At 42.0% G+C, this 15,804-nt stretch overlaps 1 long non-coding RNA gene across 1 annotated transcript; it reads right to left on the bottom strand.

Moving 5' to 3' along the window:
- Positions 1 to 12,601: 12,601 nt before the first annotated feature.
- On the bottom strand, positions 12,602 to 13,271 carry LOC118558652. The gene is made up of 3 exons (XR_004928414.1): positions 13,239 to 13,271; positions 12,989 to 13,047; positions 12,602 to 12,701 (listed from the first exon to the last, which is right to left on the bottom strand). It is a non-coding gene; the product is annotated as an uncharacterized LOC118558652 (long non-coding RNA).
- Between the last annotated feature and the right edge of the window lie 2,533 nt (positions 13,272 to 15,804).

Here is a 15,804-nt window from a genome sequence, read left to right as displayed (position 1 = left end):
TCTGACTTCATCCAAGGTGTTTCTTCCAGTGGGGAATTGGACTGGGTAAGCCATGGATTCAAGTCTGGGAACACTGAAGAAGACAGTTTGTTTCCTTGGGCAGGAGCGATGCTGAAAAATTCCATCTCCATAAGAAAGCACTTCTTGTGCCAAGTCAGGGGCTGCATGCAGGTGTCCAAGACTTAACCAGGCCGAAGCGCTTGATGCTCTTCTCCTATGTGCTCAGGTTGTTGGTCTGTTGCTGCACCTGAATCAGTGTCAGATTCAGGGATCGACTCCTCGGTTGGCTCATCCTGTTGAAATCACAGGCAGCACTTTGATTTATTGTAACATACCTGTAATCGGGATGGGTCTGTTTAAGTGTTGTCAGACCAGCCAGAACATTCTTCATGTTAACAGTGTAAAAGTACTGATGTCCTTTGAATGTTATTTTCCTTTCAGCTTGACCTGTAAGAGCTGGGCTTCTGTGTTGGGCGTGGGAGACTGTTTACAGTTGTTTCCATATCAGAAGGAACACATACAACCGCTACATGCACTGCTTTTTGCTGTCCTTTTGGCAATGACACAATCTTTGCAAATGGGATTCATTTTTGCGATGACCTGCCTTTCCAGTACATTCAGCTCAGCAAGCTCTGGGGGAATGGGTGACAGATGCAAGCCATTTGCAGCAGCGATTGGTGGCATCCCTCCTCTAAATAGGTGGTTGTCACATGTGAAGCAGATCCATTCCTGCAACCTCTCCTCAGGTAAAGAACATGGGGCAGAGCATGCAGATCCACAGATGTGAACATATGTTCCTGTTTAGCACTCAGTCACCACTTGCCTGTTCTTTGTATACTTACCTCTTACAATGCTTTACTTGACCTGGGAAAAGAGCTCTGTGACACACCGTGCAGACATATGTGGGTCCATGGCGAATTTTATCGTGAAACATTTGTATTGCAGCTTTTATTTCTTGAGTCAATAGGGGCTGTGGAGTTTTGTGGTAGAAGATGACATTTCGTTGTACTTTCTTCTGATTCACAGAGCATGATGCAGTATCTGGGTTCTGGAAGAACGTTGTTTGACATCCTTTTCTTGTTGGAAGCACTATTTTAAATTTTTTGGACACGATAATCAGGCTGTTTATGGTACTTTTCCTTCATTGATTCCCGCATTTTCATTTTTTGTTGGCTTCTGAAGACTGGATCATCTCTGTATCGAGTCCTTATGTATGATTTTTGCCGGCTTCTGAAGACTGGATCATCTCTGAGTCGAGTCCTTATGTATGCTTTTTGCTGGCTTCTGAAGACTGAATCATCTCTGTATTGAGTTCTTCCATACTTAGCAATGTATGATTTATGCCTGGCTCTGAAGTTAGGTAAAAGTTATATCTGAACTTGATATAATTTTTTTGTCTTGTTTGGAAAGCAACATCTACCTTGTATTTGTTTCTCATGTGATCCCTTCTCTGGGACTGTTAAATAACATATTTTCTTTTAAAGCCTGTAGCTTTTTGCTCCTAAATGTAGGGGATTATTGTATCTTTGTTTTTCAGATGCACTTTGTCTAATTTTTGTAGTAGTGTTTTGTTTTCTGCTGTGATTTGAGCCTGTCCTTAATTTTTCTTCTCTCTGCTTTTTCAATTTTTGTCACCTGAGGGACTTTTGGAGCAATTTCTTCTTCTACATTTGTCATTTCTCTCAACCATGGAGGGCATTTCCTCTTCATCAAAAATCTTTGGTCTGGTTTTCCAACAGGTGGACTTGCTTTGGCTGTTGGAGTAACTTCCTCAAAAACGTTGTCCATTTCTTTCAACCATGGAGGCATTTTTTCTTCATTCAAAGCACCCACTGGCTTTCTGATAGTTGGATTTGCATGTGTGGGCGAAGTGAAACATTTTGAAATGTCAAGTCCTGAGAAAGGTCCATCATTACTATTATTCCTGACCTGCAGAATTTCTTGCATGGGAATCAAAAACTCCAAACCTGCCGTCTCTGTCCCTGAAAATTGCAATGCACTCTGGAGTCACCAGAAGAAATGCATGAGTGACATTTTCTGATAGACAACCGCAGTTCTTCACCAAGAGACAAAGCCATTTGTCGAGACCTTTGAGGGCTTTCAGAAGGAGCAAAGACACGACCAACCCTTAAACCTGTTGTGTGTACTTCATAAAGGTTTCCTGTCTGTCATTACATTCCTAGGCATCTCTTCAAATGTTAAGTGGTTATCTTCAAAAGTTCCATCCCTCAATAGCTGCTGTTTAGTAGCAACATAAAGTTTATCACCTTTCATGATCACTCTATCTAGTAACATTGTGTTAAACTCTAACCCCTCATTGTGGTAAGCTAAAATGTTAGAGCCATGCATGTGCACTGGTGATTGCATGAAAACTTATCATATCTTTTGTCGGCTTGGGAATGTGTAGCCCTCACAGACAGGACAGGTGGACCTCTGACACAGGGTTCCAACACAGAAGCCTGTAACAACAGAAAATTTAACAAATTGAGTGTTTGTGTTATTATTCACCTTTGTGATGACTACACACCAAGAATATAAAAAATACTATTAAAGATAAAATGATTGTGCAATGTGTGTAATTTAATACAGTTCATTTATATAGGGCCAATTCACAAGAAATCACAACTTAAAGGTATACTATGCAACCGGGGTTGATTTTCCAGCGAGGCTCCCCCCAGAGGGCGAAAGTAAAAGTGCACTGTCGTAAAGATGCTCAGCTGTTCTGGTTTCTCCGTCAAGCCAGGCGCGGTTGGTTTGAGCTTAGCAGACAGGCGAACGCAACGAAAAGTGGAAAAAACGGCAGTACAAACAATGACTAACACAGTGAAGGTATGAACATCAAGCTTCCCGCAGCGCTATCTTGGCGAGGCGGCGGCCGCCTCGCCAGTTTTATTATTATTATTTTATTTTTTTTTTTTATGTTGGCGAGACGCTACCGCCACCACCTCGCCAAGCCGCAGCCGCCGCCGCCGCCTCGCCGCCGCCGCCGCCGCCGCCGCCGCGGTAGTGTCTCGCCAACATAAAAAAAAAAAAAAGATTGGAATAATAATAATAAAACTCGATATGCTTGCATGTTTATTTGACGTTAACACGCGGTTCTTTGTTGTTGCTTTCGCTCGTGCATATAGTGAATGGCAGGGCAAAAACACATGGAGTTCTCGACGTAAAGCGAGACTTCTGTGTGTGCGGGCCGTGAGCTCTTGCAATTGCAAGTGCGGTATTTCCCCCACAGACCCCCAGGGCGGCCGAGAAAACCTTTGTTCGACCTGAAATGACTCATTTAATCATCCAAATCGGTATGGAAACACATTAATTAACTGAAAAATGTTGCATAGTATGCCTTTAAGAGACTTTTACGAAAAAATAAATTATGTATGGAGTACCTTCTGGCCACCACCGACGACAGTCCCGTGGAAGGGGTGTGAAGCACTCTGACCAGGCCCCTTGCCGTCCACAACAAGCCTGGGGAAGGGATGTTTGGCCGAGACATGGGGAGAAGCAGGCACAGGGCGCATAACAGAGACAGACAGAGGTGGAAAATCAGACAGAGGTGGAAAGCAGGCACCGAGACGGGGGGACGAGCAGGCACCGAGACGGGGGGAGAAGCAGGCACCGAGACGGGGGGAGAAGCAGGCACCGAGATGGGGGGAGTAGCAGACAGAGGTGGAAAAGCAGACAGAGCTAGAGACGCAGACACAGGAGCACTTAACTAAAGTTGCGTGGAGACCGCAGCCCACAGCAACTTAGCAAGAACCTCCATCCCAGGTGCGTCACTCAGATGAACCTGAAACGCAGTTATAGAAAATATTTTATTATAGACAGGAAGCGTAAGTCCAATGTTGTTGTCTAAAAATAAAAAATATAACTTACACCATCCCTGCTCCACAAGTCCAGGTGGCTGAGAGGGAAGTGCTCAGTGACCGGTAGGTACAGAACACCTAGACAGAAAAATAACACATTGTTATTCCTAATGTCAACATGGCTACCATTGTATTGTTGAAAGATTATACAGACTTCAGGTAAATACAGGTAAATTCAGTATAAAAGTTATGTTGTACAAACCACTTAAGTACTCAGCCCCTCCCAAAAAAGAAATAAAAAGTTTTTATTCTTTTCCCCAGATACCAACAATGCTATACTTAGTAACATATAATGGATATGACAAAGGTTTTAGTGTAAACACAGATTGTTTACAACACTTACTTCTCTTGGCTGCTACACAGCTGTACTCCTGTCGCAGGAGTGCCTGCTCCCTCTCCTCGACAACGAGCCGTGGTGGGAAGTCCAAAAACAACCACCTTTTAATTTCAAACAAAATAGAAGAAGCAAATTAACATGTCATATTTTCAGATGTAATTGATCAGGAATAAATGTAGTGGGTAATAAACTTACATTAGCACAGAGGTTGCTTATGGTATGTAACAAAGAGTCAAAGTCCTGTCCCGCCTCCTGAAAGGTCCTGCTGGAACTCAAGTTGTTGCTGGGCGCCAGAAGACAGATGACGTCTGGGGTCCGAGGCAGAACCGCATCCAGTACCTCACATCGCAACTCGTCTGCAGAGGCTCCGGTAGAAGACAGCACTCCTAAGAAGAAAGTACTCCCTGGCATGGTGACAAACCCATCCACAATAGCTCGCAAATGGGAATCGCCAACCAAAAGAGCAAACTAAAATAGAAAAAAAAATGTTTAATGGATATTGATTCAACACCAAGATTAGTTTATGATATGGCTATCCGAGGTCAGGTCACGAAGGAAGCAGCTTCAGTAGGGAGGCCAAGATGGCCCTGTCCCCAGCTACTTGGGCCATGTGCTCCAGGGGAATCCCAAGACGTTCCCAGGGGTTTCTGTCACAACCCAAAGCTCATGACAATAGATGAGGGCAGAAACATAGAGCAACAGTTAAATCAAGAGCTTAGCATTTTGGCTCAGCTCTATTTTCACGGACCGGTAAAGCACCCACTTCACAGCAGAGTCAGCACAAATGCACCGGTATAAATAGATTTTTTTAAGTAGTGTCATGATTTTGTCGAGGATGAACCCGGCAACACACACAGAGTAGGATTTAAAAGAGTTTATTGCAGGTGGATGGTGGTGACATGAGGAACCAGAGTCTGTTACCAGGCGGAGATGAAGGATGCAGGAGCTGGCTGGCAGGTACAGAGTCCATGACACAGAGGAACAGTAGTCCACGAAACAGAGGGGAGCTGGGCTGCTGCAGAACCGGGAACGGAACCAGAGACCAAGACGAAGACGGAGGAACAGAGACCGGCAGCGCAGCCAAACAATAACCAAACTTGACGAGCCGGGAACCAAGGCGGGTGAACAGGAGCAGACAGGCATGATGGTGAGGAAACGAACACTACGAGTCAGCGACAAACAAACAAACAAGGTGAGCTTATAAAAGGAGCCTGACAGGTGACAAGAATAAAGACTAATTAGTGTCCAGACAGGTGTGACTAATTGCTGAGGGAGGGTGAGCTGAGTGAACTGCAAAATGACAAGAAAAGAAGCCAGACAAAACTTAAACCATGAAAAGTAGAATACAGTTATACTGTTGTAATGGGCACAGCTGTGCATGATAATATCTGGTACTGCAGTAATTATTAACATGCCATTCATTTTGAAATAAAATTTTGAATAATGCACATTGACCAAATGTCTATCCATAATCTGGCAACATATCTCAGGGGATACATACATTTCAATAGCTGCTAAGTAACACCACAAACATAGTTGGATATTTTTTTCTTCATCAGAATGTTTAGACAATAATTCATTTTAGGAATTTATATTGTTGTTTTATTGAAAATAAGTATGACTAATATATGATTACTTACCCCCAAGGAAGCAGGTTCTCCATCACTAGCGGCCATGATGTTTTCTGATCAGGCAGGCGAAACGATGAAAGATGGCCTGAACCAAATCATGTGATCTAGATCCTAATACCAGACAAGGCTTTTGATAAATGTTAACTTGATTAGTGAAAACCTCCCAGCATACCCCCTACAGGATGTTAAAGAGTGTGTATCTCCTGGTGCACAGTGCCTGTTTAAAGGTTAAGTAAAGGTTTAATATCAGCTACTTTAAAAGCCTGTGGTACATATCCATTTACTAAGGATAGATTAATCATGTCTAAAATAGGGCCACTGATCAATGGGAATACCTCCTTAAACATCTTGGTTGGGATTGGGTCTAACATACAAAGGCATCTATTTTTGAATGGGAAGAAACAACATTACTGCCATCTGCAGGGCATTTCTGCAATACTGAGGATTTTAAAAGGGGGACAGATTATTTAAAGTTTGATACAGCATTATCTGATAAAGATATAATATAATGACACCCTCTTTCGGGGGTGGAGAACTCAGTAGAATTAAACTCAAAGGTTAATAAAAAATGAGTCCAACAGAAATCCAACCGACCAGAGCGTGAGTAGGAAGGCTCAGGATGGAGGGCTAAATTCCAACAAAAATCAAACCGACCAGAGCATGAGTAGGACTTAAAAAAATTTAAAACAAAGGATGTATCATTTGTTTTCATTAATTGATAATTGTTCATATCCACTATAAAACCCAAACCACTCCCCCACAGACAAAGATCAGAGCACTCCTAACAGATTCAGTCTACCCCTGCAAGCTACATGGAACAGAAGTATTCTTTGCTTCCTGCATGAGAAAAAGGAGGAGGGAGGCTGGCCTGAACCTCATGGGGCCTGACGGGAAAGACAAAAGCCAGCACAGGGGAGAAATCTCTCTTCGCCCGGAGAACATGACCGGGCAAATCAGAGTTAAGTCTACTGTCTTAATTTCAGCGTAAAACACCAGAGGAAAGGATCCCTCCATGCCAAAAACAGCTTTGTTTATTTCTTTTCAGCTTTTACAAGAAAGCGGACTCTAGACGGAGCTGAGAAGCCAGCAAAGGAACCACTTTCCCATGCTGAGGAAGAATCTACTGAAATCATGACTGCAGGATATCTGAGCCTCCGATCCTGACCACTCTTTGGCTAGCTCCTGGCCACATGTCTGCTGCTGCTAGGCCACAGAGCTGCAGGCTAGCCCGCTGCTGAAAAGACCAACGATTTATCCTGCTTTTCAATGCTCCCTTCCTTGGATGGCCAAAGAGGACCGAACTCACACGAGGCACCAACAGGTTCGGCAGAGAAACCAGAGGGAAAGGTTACATGGTCAATTGGAAATGTTTGTGTAATGCTCACACATGGTTGTTTAAACACAAAGAGCTAATGGTTGATAGATTTAAGTTTAATAACTATTTTATTCTGGAAAGAAAACCAACACAAACAAGTTTTAGACTCTTTCTCAAAGAAAAGAGGGCAGAAGAGCCAGAAACGTGAGGGCGTTTTCATCACAGTCTCGGCTCCCATCTGCACTGGCTACCTTCTGTCTCTTTGCCTTTATTATCAGACATCAAAGAAAGGGCAGGAGGAGTCAGGAATTCAAAACAAAAGATAAGGGGGGTTTTACAACATGGGGTTGGTACACAAAGAGGTATAAGATTAACATATATAGCAACAGACTCCTTGTCTAGGAGAAACATCTGTTTCTCCTGTGTGAAGTTAAAACAGTAGAACAGTCCTTAATAAAAAGATAAAAAGAAAATGATTACATTCACATTTCTTCTAACATTCCCTCCTTTTAATCATTTTTATTTACAATTGAAACTTAATGTAACCTACTTCAAGTACTCATTTCTTGCGTTCTGCATTTTTAATGAGACTGTCATTTTGTTAAGCATTTAACAAGGGAAAAGTTAAACTACGGGGTGTACTTCTTCAAGAGGTATTTGTGAAAGCATTTGATATTGAAACATTACATTTCCCATAGTCTTAGCAATCATAGACTTTAGACATGGGATTACACAAGCAGTAAAAACACAAAGAATAATAAGAACAATAACAATGGGTGTCATTATTTTCAGTAAAAGGTGCCACCAAGATCCTGAAAAGAACCAGGAGAAGAAGTCTATACTCAGAGGAACAGCATCTTGGGGCATTGCTTGTTGCAGATTCCTTAAAGCAGACATAGCTTCAGTAATATGAGTTTCATTTGCATCAGACATGTATGTACAGCAGGAAATTCCAATCATTACACATACGCCACCTTGGCTAGCAGTTAACATGTCCAAAACCAATTCTGTTTTGCAGTACCATTAAACGCATTTCCAGGTGCAAATACAGGTACGAGGACAGTCCTCAGGAAACACGTTCCGTCTCCTGCCGGCATGCTCTTAGCATACAGGATTTGGGCATCACTGAGCATACGTAGCAGTTACTCATGTTCTTCTCCTCAGCCAACATTGTCACATTCATCTGCCACAAGTTCTCTGGGTGATGGTTTGGGAGATTTCCCAGCCAAATCTTCGTGGCAGTGGAGTAGATGAACTTCTTTCCTCTCTCACTCAGCGGATTTTTGTTAGGTTAGCAGAGATGTTAATTTTACCCAAGACTCTAAAGAACAGGGATCAGTTGGTTTCTTCACTGACGTTGAGACGAATGGCCCTAAAAAACCAAACCCCTTTGTAATCGGACTTCCCCACTATTCCAACCTTTTAGGTATTTAACACTCTCTGTAACTTACAGTGGCGGAGGTGAATTCAGGAAGGTCTTTCAGCGATCTTCACAGTTGCTGGCGTGGTCAGGAGCACTTGGTATGGTCCTTCTCACCTTGGGCTTGTCCAGTTTTTCCTTCTGATGACTTTGACGAACACCCAGTCTCATGGTCTCACTGTTTGTGGATCCTGTGGATAAAAAGATTCTCCTGGCAGTAAATTTCGGAAACCTCCTCGACGCCGTTGAAGGGTCCGGTGGCTTGGAAAGCAAATGTGTGTTCGCTCTCCAGATGCACCAACTCCCTGTTTTGCGTGTTTCTCTTTTTTGACACACATATTCCATAACTGCGGTTACATTAGACATTGCCAGTGTAACTAAATGTTTTTTAACCCACGCATAGATATATGGCTGGAAACCTCCCATCAACATTTTTTTTAGCTGTTGCTGATATGGTGTTTCATCTCTGTCAGCGGGAGTGAAACTTATATTCTTTTTCAAAACGTATTTTGAACTTGTCTACGTCTTCCCCTCATTTTTGTTTTATGGAAGCCAAGTGTCCATAATCTACTCTTCTGTGGAAAACTGCTCGTGCTGCTTTTGCTAGAGCTGTCCATTTCTGCCTTTGTTTGATCCCCATTTGCTCTTGATGTTCAAATATTCCGCCTTGTGGGGTTCTGCCTGTATATTTCGCCCTTGCTTTTTCCCAACGTTTTCCCACTGACGACTGTAAGGCTTGTTCAAACTCATTTCCATTTAAACCATATGAGCTATGAATTTCCTCCATGTCTTGGGTCCATATTTCTGGATCTTCCTGTGAAGAAATGACACCTTCTACAGTCTTTCTGGTTTCCTCTAACGACCACGGACAGAAAACTGGGATTGTTTGAGACTGCTGAGCTCCTACGTTAGGATTTGCGACCTGCACCATAGGACACAATCCTTTGGACTGGTCTGTAGATAACGAATGATCTGATTTACTCAGTCCATCCAGGTCTGGGTACAGATTTGAAACATCCTTGGGAGCATTTAACACTCAGAGTCCCAAAGTGCAGACTTTAGTCTGCGCCTAGTTTGTATCAAGTATCCCCCCAAAGGTGTTAACGGCTCTCCTCTGGTGGAATGAGCGCCATTTGCAAAACAAAAGGCAATTGTAAGAATGTGGTTTGGTGACTTCAGCTGGTGTGCTGGGGTTTTCTTGATTGAGCTGCATCTCTTTGTGTTGTAAAGGAGCTTTTTCAAGGAGTTGAGTAATTTACAGAATTTCTGTGGGGATAAATAGAGCAGGCACAACACACAGACTCAGAATTCACCCGGAATTCACCATGGCACAACCAAGGCGACCAAGAAGGATGAACGCTCAGGAGGCTTTAGCCATGCTTCAGAGCATATCAGACTACGAATCTGATGGTGGATCTGTTGGAGACTTAGCATTTCAGAATGAAAACAGCGCAACCGATTCTTCAAGTGAAGAGGATGATTCTGATGAGAATGCGACTGCTTTTGCACCAGCAAATCCTCCCCTCCAAAGACGCACCAGGGGCAGAGTGGTCAATTATATGATTGAGCGGGACAGTTCAAACACTGAGGCTACATCAGATGAAGAGGAAGACACAGTGTGCGGCAACCCTCCTCCTTGCAAAAAACAAAAAACTGCTGATGTTGGCACAATGCCTGGATCCACAGAGAAGGCGAAAGATGGCACTGTTTGGTCCCACTGGAAAGTTGGAGACTTTTCTGTTCCTGAAACCCCACAGACTGCCTTCAATGGATCTGGAGGGCCAACAGATTCTGCGAAACGCAAAATCACAAGTCGCCTTAGCAGCTTCCTGTGTTTGTTGGATGTGAACATGTTGCTGACCATCAGAGACTGCACAGTCCACGAGGCCCGCAGAACAAACCCCAGCTGGCAGATGAGTATCTACGAGCTGATGGCTTTCCTCGCAATCCTTTTTCGAAGGGCTGCCATGGGTTACATTGGTCCCATGCGACACATGTGGGCCAATAAATTCGGAAACGCAGATATCAAACCCATAATGCCTCGTAACCGTTTTTTTGAAATAAGACGGTACCTTCGTTTTGACAACAAGGACACCCGCAAGGAACGCATACACAATGACAAATTTGCAGCAATTTCTGACATCTGGGTGCGGTTTGTTCAAAACTGTGTGTCGTCCTACAGTCCAGGACAGCATGTTACTGTGGATGAGCAGCTGTTTCCGTCCAAGGTTCGGTGCCCCTTTTTGCAGTACATTGCATCCAAGCCTGACAAGTTTGGAATCAAGTTTTGGATTGCAGCAGATCTGGACACAAAATACATGTGTAATGCCATCCCTTACTTGGGAAAAGATCCCACTCGTCCAAAAGGAGAGAGGTTGTCAGAGAACGTTGTTCTAAAATTGATGGAACCATTTTTGGACAAGGGAAGGACTGTAGCTATGGACAATTTCTTCACCTCTCTGTCTTTGGCTAACAGGCTCCTTCAGCAAAATACAACTCTGCTTGGCACCATCAACAAAATTCGTCGGGAGCTACCAGCAACTGCAAAGGAAACCTCGGGGCGCCAGTTGCACTCTACACAGGTGTTCAAATCTGGAAGTGCCTTGCTGACGGTGTATGCGACAAAAAAAAAGAAATCTGTCTGTCTTCTGAGTACCATGCATCACAAAGTGGAAATTGTGGACATTCAAAAACAAAAACCAAACACTGTGGTTGATTACAACCAGCTCAAATGTGGTGTTGATATTATGGACCAGAAACTGCGCAACTACTCTGTGCGTGCAGGAACACGGAGGTGGCCCATGGCTGTGTTTTATAACCTGCTTGACATGGCCGCCACAAATGCACATGTTTTGTACACAGCGTGTACAGGATCCAAAGAAAGTCGTCGACTGTTCATGCTGGAGCTTTCAGAGGAACTCAAAAACAGGCTTCTGCAGGAAAAGAAACAAGAGGAAGAGCAAAAACAGCTACGTCGTGAGATGAGAGTTTCCCAGCAGAAAAAGACTCAATGCCAGGTGCGCATACTCTGTAATAACAACAGAAGTACTGAACGTTGTGTCCACTGCGGCAAATTTACCTGTGGCAAATGTAGGAAAGGCTCACCATGGCAATGTGGAAACTGCTAGATGGGACAATTGTATTTTACATTTTTCCACTTTATATTTAGTGCTTTATCCCTATGTAGACTGCTTTTCTTTATCTGAAATAAAAAAAAATCTTTCTGAAGTTATACCTTCTGTCTGTTGTTTTTCAAAATTGAGCTGTTTGGGGTGGTATTTGGCTCCAGTCCCCCCAACAGTACTTCACAACTCTCAGAACCATTCCACCCCCTTTGGTTTTAGTTCAAGCCTCTCTGTTGAGGAGTGTTTTACCTGAAAGGGGGGGTGGGGGGACTACGGCTGTTCCTTGTGTGACATAAATGTTACTCCAATACTAAAGGCATACTGTTTGTCTTTCTCTAAGATTAAATTTTGAATGACATAAAAAGGTGAGACAAGATAAAATACAATTATTATTTTGTTCATATAGTGAGCTTTGCAATATACATGAGTCTGTTGGTGAATGGACAATAGAACTAGGCTCTGCCTTGCCTTGTTGGAAAAGCATGGCTATGACCTGTTCTCAGCTCAGGAACTAGGACCCGTCACAGGTTATTTGCATTACAATAGGGACAGTTAGCAAGGTAGAGTGAATACACAAACTTGAAGAGGGGAGGGGGGCTTGCAAGAAAACTGAAATTCTCTGGGACTTCTAGTGTTAAAGGCGTATACAGTGGTGGTCTGTCTTCTTCAGTTGTGACCATAGTTTGCGTTACTGAAGTAATGTTCTGGCGGGTTCTTTTTTGTTTAGAGCCTAAACTTGTAGGAGACCATATAGGTGATGAAGTGAGGCTTTGACGCACAGCTCCATTGGCCACCCCACTCCCTCCTTCTGGTTGGGGCTGCCTCTGCCTACGGTCTGCTTTATTTTTTGCTTGTGCAACCTGCCTTTTTTGTGTTTGATTTAACCAACAGCGTGCAATTTCAAGCTCTTTTATTTTTTCCTGTTTTTGTTTTTCTGTTTTTGCACTACTATAACGGTTGTAGAAAGAATCACACCGGAATCACTCTGGAATCAGCTCTGCGTTGTTTTATTCCTGTTTAAAACAAGATTACAGTCAGCACAGTTCTTGGGCTCTGGCTTTCCCACGCACACCTCTCCCCAGCGCAACTTGGCGCGAACTCAGATAGGACTGTTTAAAACAAACCAAAATTGTCTGACATTCACAAATAATAAAGTAAAATGTCAAGACAAGACAATTAAAAATAATCTGCCCATTGGTTACAATTGAATTGTTATTGAATCAATAACAGAAAGAATTTCCCATTACAATATGAAAATACACAAATACATTAATATAACATTTTGAAGCAACTCACATACCTGTTTAAAACAAGATTACAGTCAGCACAGTTCTTGGGCTCTGGCTTTCCCACGCACACCTTAACCAATCAAAGGAACAAAAATAACCACATTGGTACAATAGGCTAAATAAATGTAATTAACGTGGGAATTAAATACCCAGTACAGTGCTGCGCTTGTTGGGGAACAACATATAACTCCTGAGTTTGACAAACATACTTTTTTTAAGACATTTTGAATATACAAACAGAAGACAGCTTTGTACGCTTACCTCTCCCCAGCGCAACTTGGCGCGAACTGAAGAGGGCAGCGCGAACACACAGGATATGACGTAGAACAGGAAACAAGAAAATAAAAGCTTCTCCGCCAAAATAAAATACAATTCCAGAACTATGAAAAGCAAATAAAAATGTTTTGAGAAGGTTCATAAAATAAAATGAAATATAAATAAATAAAATTAACTCAGCTACACTAGCGCTTGTTTCTAGCCGACACACGTTTTCCCATTTATTCACTTTCAACACACCATCTACATTATATTTTTTCTTCCACTTCCCCAAGTATTTTAAATTAATTGGATCAATCTGATTCATAAACTTTTCATCCCCTTTGGGATTTTCCTTTGTATTTTGTCTGAAACGCATCCTATTTTACTTTTGTGTTGTTTTTCTATGATTTCTAGGACCTTAATCCTGTTTTTTTTTCCTCTTTTTTTTGCTACCTTTCAGGACTTTAACCTAGATTTCCCCCATTTTTATCTACCTTTCAGGACTTTAACCTGGATTTCCCCCTTTTTTATCTACCTTTCAGGACTTTAACCTGGATTTCCCTTTTTTTCCTACCTTTCAGGACTTTAACCTGGATTTCCTTAACTTCTGGACGGACTTAAACCGTATTGCTTCGTGAAACTCAAACTCTCGATTTAACTGTTCTCGGGGAAATTTTAAACACCTGTAAAAAGGGACTTAAACCCTGAACGACGGACTTTAACGGTCGTTTAAAACACACTCTTCGAGAGACTCAAACTCTCGATTAACCTTTCGGGTAACTTTTATTCACCCGTAACACTGAACGACGGACTTTAACCGATCGCTTTAAAACTTACTTGATTTGTTTGGCTTTCTCCCCGGTCGGAATCCCGTCAATCTTCTCGTTGGCGAAAGGAGTTAACCTATAACGCTGGCCCAGCGAGGAAATTACCTCTCGGGACTTTCACCAGGTCCTTGCCTCAGACCTGCAGTGGTTTTCAGCGCGTTGCTCCTCCCGTCAGCGAGTCGATATGTTGGGATCCGCATCACAGCGCCAGCTGATAGAGTTAAGTTTAATAACTCTTTTATTAAAACAAGTTTTAGACTCTTTCTCAAAGAAAAGAGGGCAGAAGAGCCCGAAACGTGAGGCCGTTTTCATCACAGTCTCGGCTCCCATCTGCACTGGCTACATTCTGTCTCTTTGCCTTTATTATCAGACATCAAAGAAAGGGCAGGAGGAGTCAGGAATTCAAAACAAAAGATAAGGGGGGTTTTACAACATGGGGTTGGTATAAGATTAACATATATAGCAAAAGACTCCTTGTCTCTGAAACATCTGTTTCTCCTGTGTGAAGTTAAAACAGTAGAACAGTCCTTAATAAAAAGATAAAAAGAAAATGATTACATTCACATTTCTTCTAACAATGGTTGTAGCTCATTGCTAGCGTTTGGTACCATGTCATTGCCGATGTGATTCGAGTGTGTTTTTATGGTTATAACAAACGTTATCTCCACAGGGGTTTCATACACTGATGGTATATTAATGTTCATGGTAACCGGCTCCCTCATTATAGCTAAAAATAAAGCTAAAGTATGTAAGTTCGCTAGACAAACGACTATTAGCTTCTGGTAACTTCCAGTTTTGGACATTCAAAAGGGCTTGTTTTAAAGCACAAGGCTTGTTCGTTTCGCTCCCCCATCATTCGATAGTGCTATGAGCCTTATTCCCGCATTAATATGGAATATTAATGTCAATTTAAAGCCGTTTTGGTTAACTTTAGGAGTAACCGATTTTAGCGACCGATCGCTGCAGCGACCCCTACCTCCCGTAGGTATAATCGCGTTGATCAAATCGGGTGTCCCCAAAGTAAATGATTTTACTGAGCAAATCATTCTTTAAAATGTTATTTCCTCATATAAAGTTTTGTGTAACTCGGGATTTGCATTGTGAATGGATTGAAACACATGCCAAATGTTGTTCTAAATTAGTTAAGCTAATTTAACTCCCTTCCATGCTCTTTAAGTCAGATCTGCACTGAATCAGGACTCACTGAATTATTCTGATGATGATCAGCCACTTTTGTTTTGTTTTTTGTTCTTTTGCAAGTAAATAGTTCCTTAGCTTGGCTTCATTTTGCTTAGTAGTTTAGTTAAGTTTCACTAGCCTAGTAGAGAGGATTTATTTATTGAAGTATGGTGTTAATTCAGATAAACAGCATTATATAGTGATGTTTTCTGGATGTTCATTTTATTTCTGTTATTAAATTCTTGAACTTGAAGAGACATTATCACTCCTTTATCCTAGTGACAACTTGTCACATATTTTTCACAACTTGACAAATATGTTAAAATATAGTGTAGAGTTTGCTGTTAAAAGATCGCTAGTGCTTATATCATCCCTTTTAACTATATTCCTGATATCAGCTTTAGCGCTGACATCCTCCAGACAATACTTAACAAACAGAGAGTTATTTATTAAACATGAATTAACTTTAAACAGTGTATAATTGCACAACACTGCCGTAATGACTTCATGGAATTCTTCATAAATAAAATTGGTTTCATTAAAAATAAAATCATTGGCAAAAT

Source organism: Fundulus heteroclitus, unplaced genomic scaffold (genome assembly GCF_011125445.2).
Source record: "Fundulus heteroclitus isolate FHET01 unplaced genomic scaffold, MU-UCD_Fhet_4.1 scaffold_139, whole genome shotgun sequence".
Lineage (NCBI taxonomy): Eukaryota > Metazoa > Chordata > Actinopteri > Cyprinodontiformes > Fundulidae > Fundulus > Fundulus heteroclitus.
This window is presented reverse-complemented; position numbering and strand designations above follow the sequence as displayed.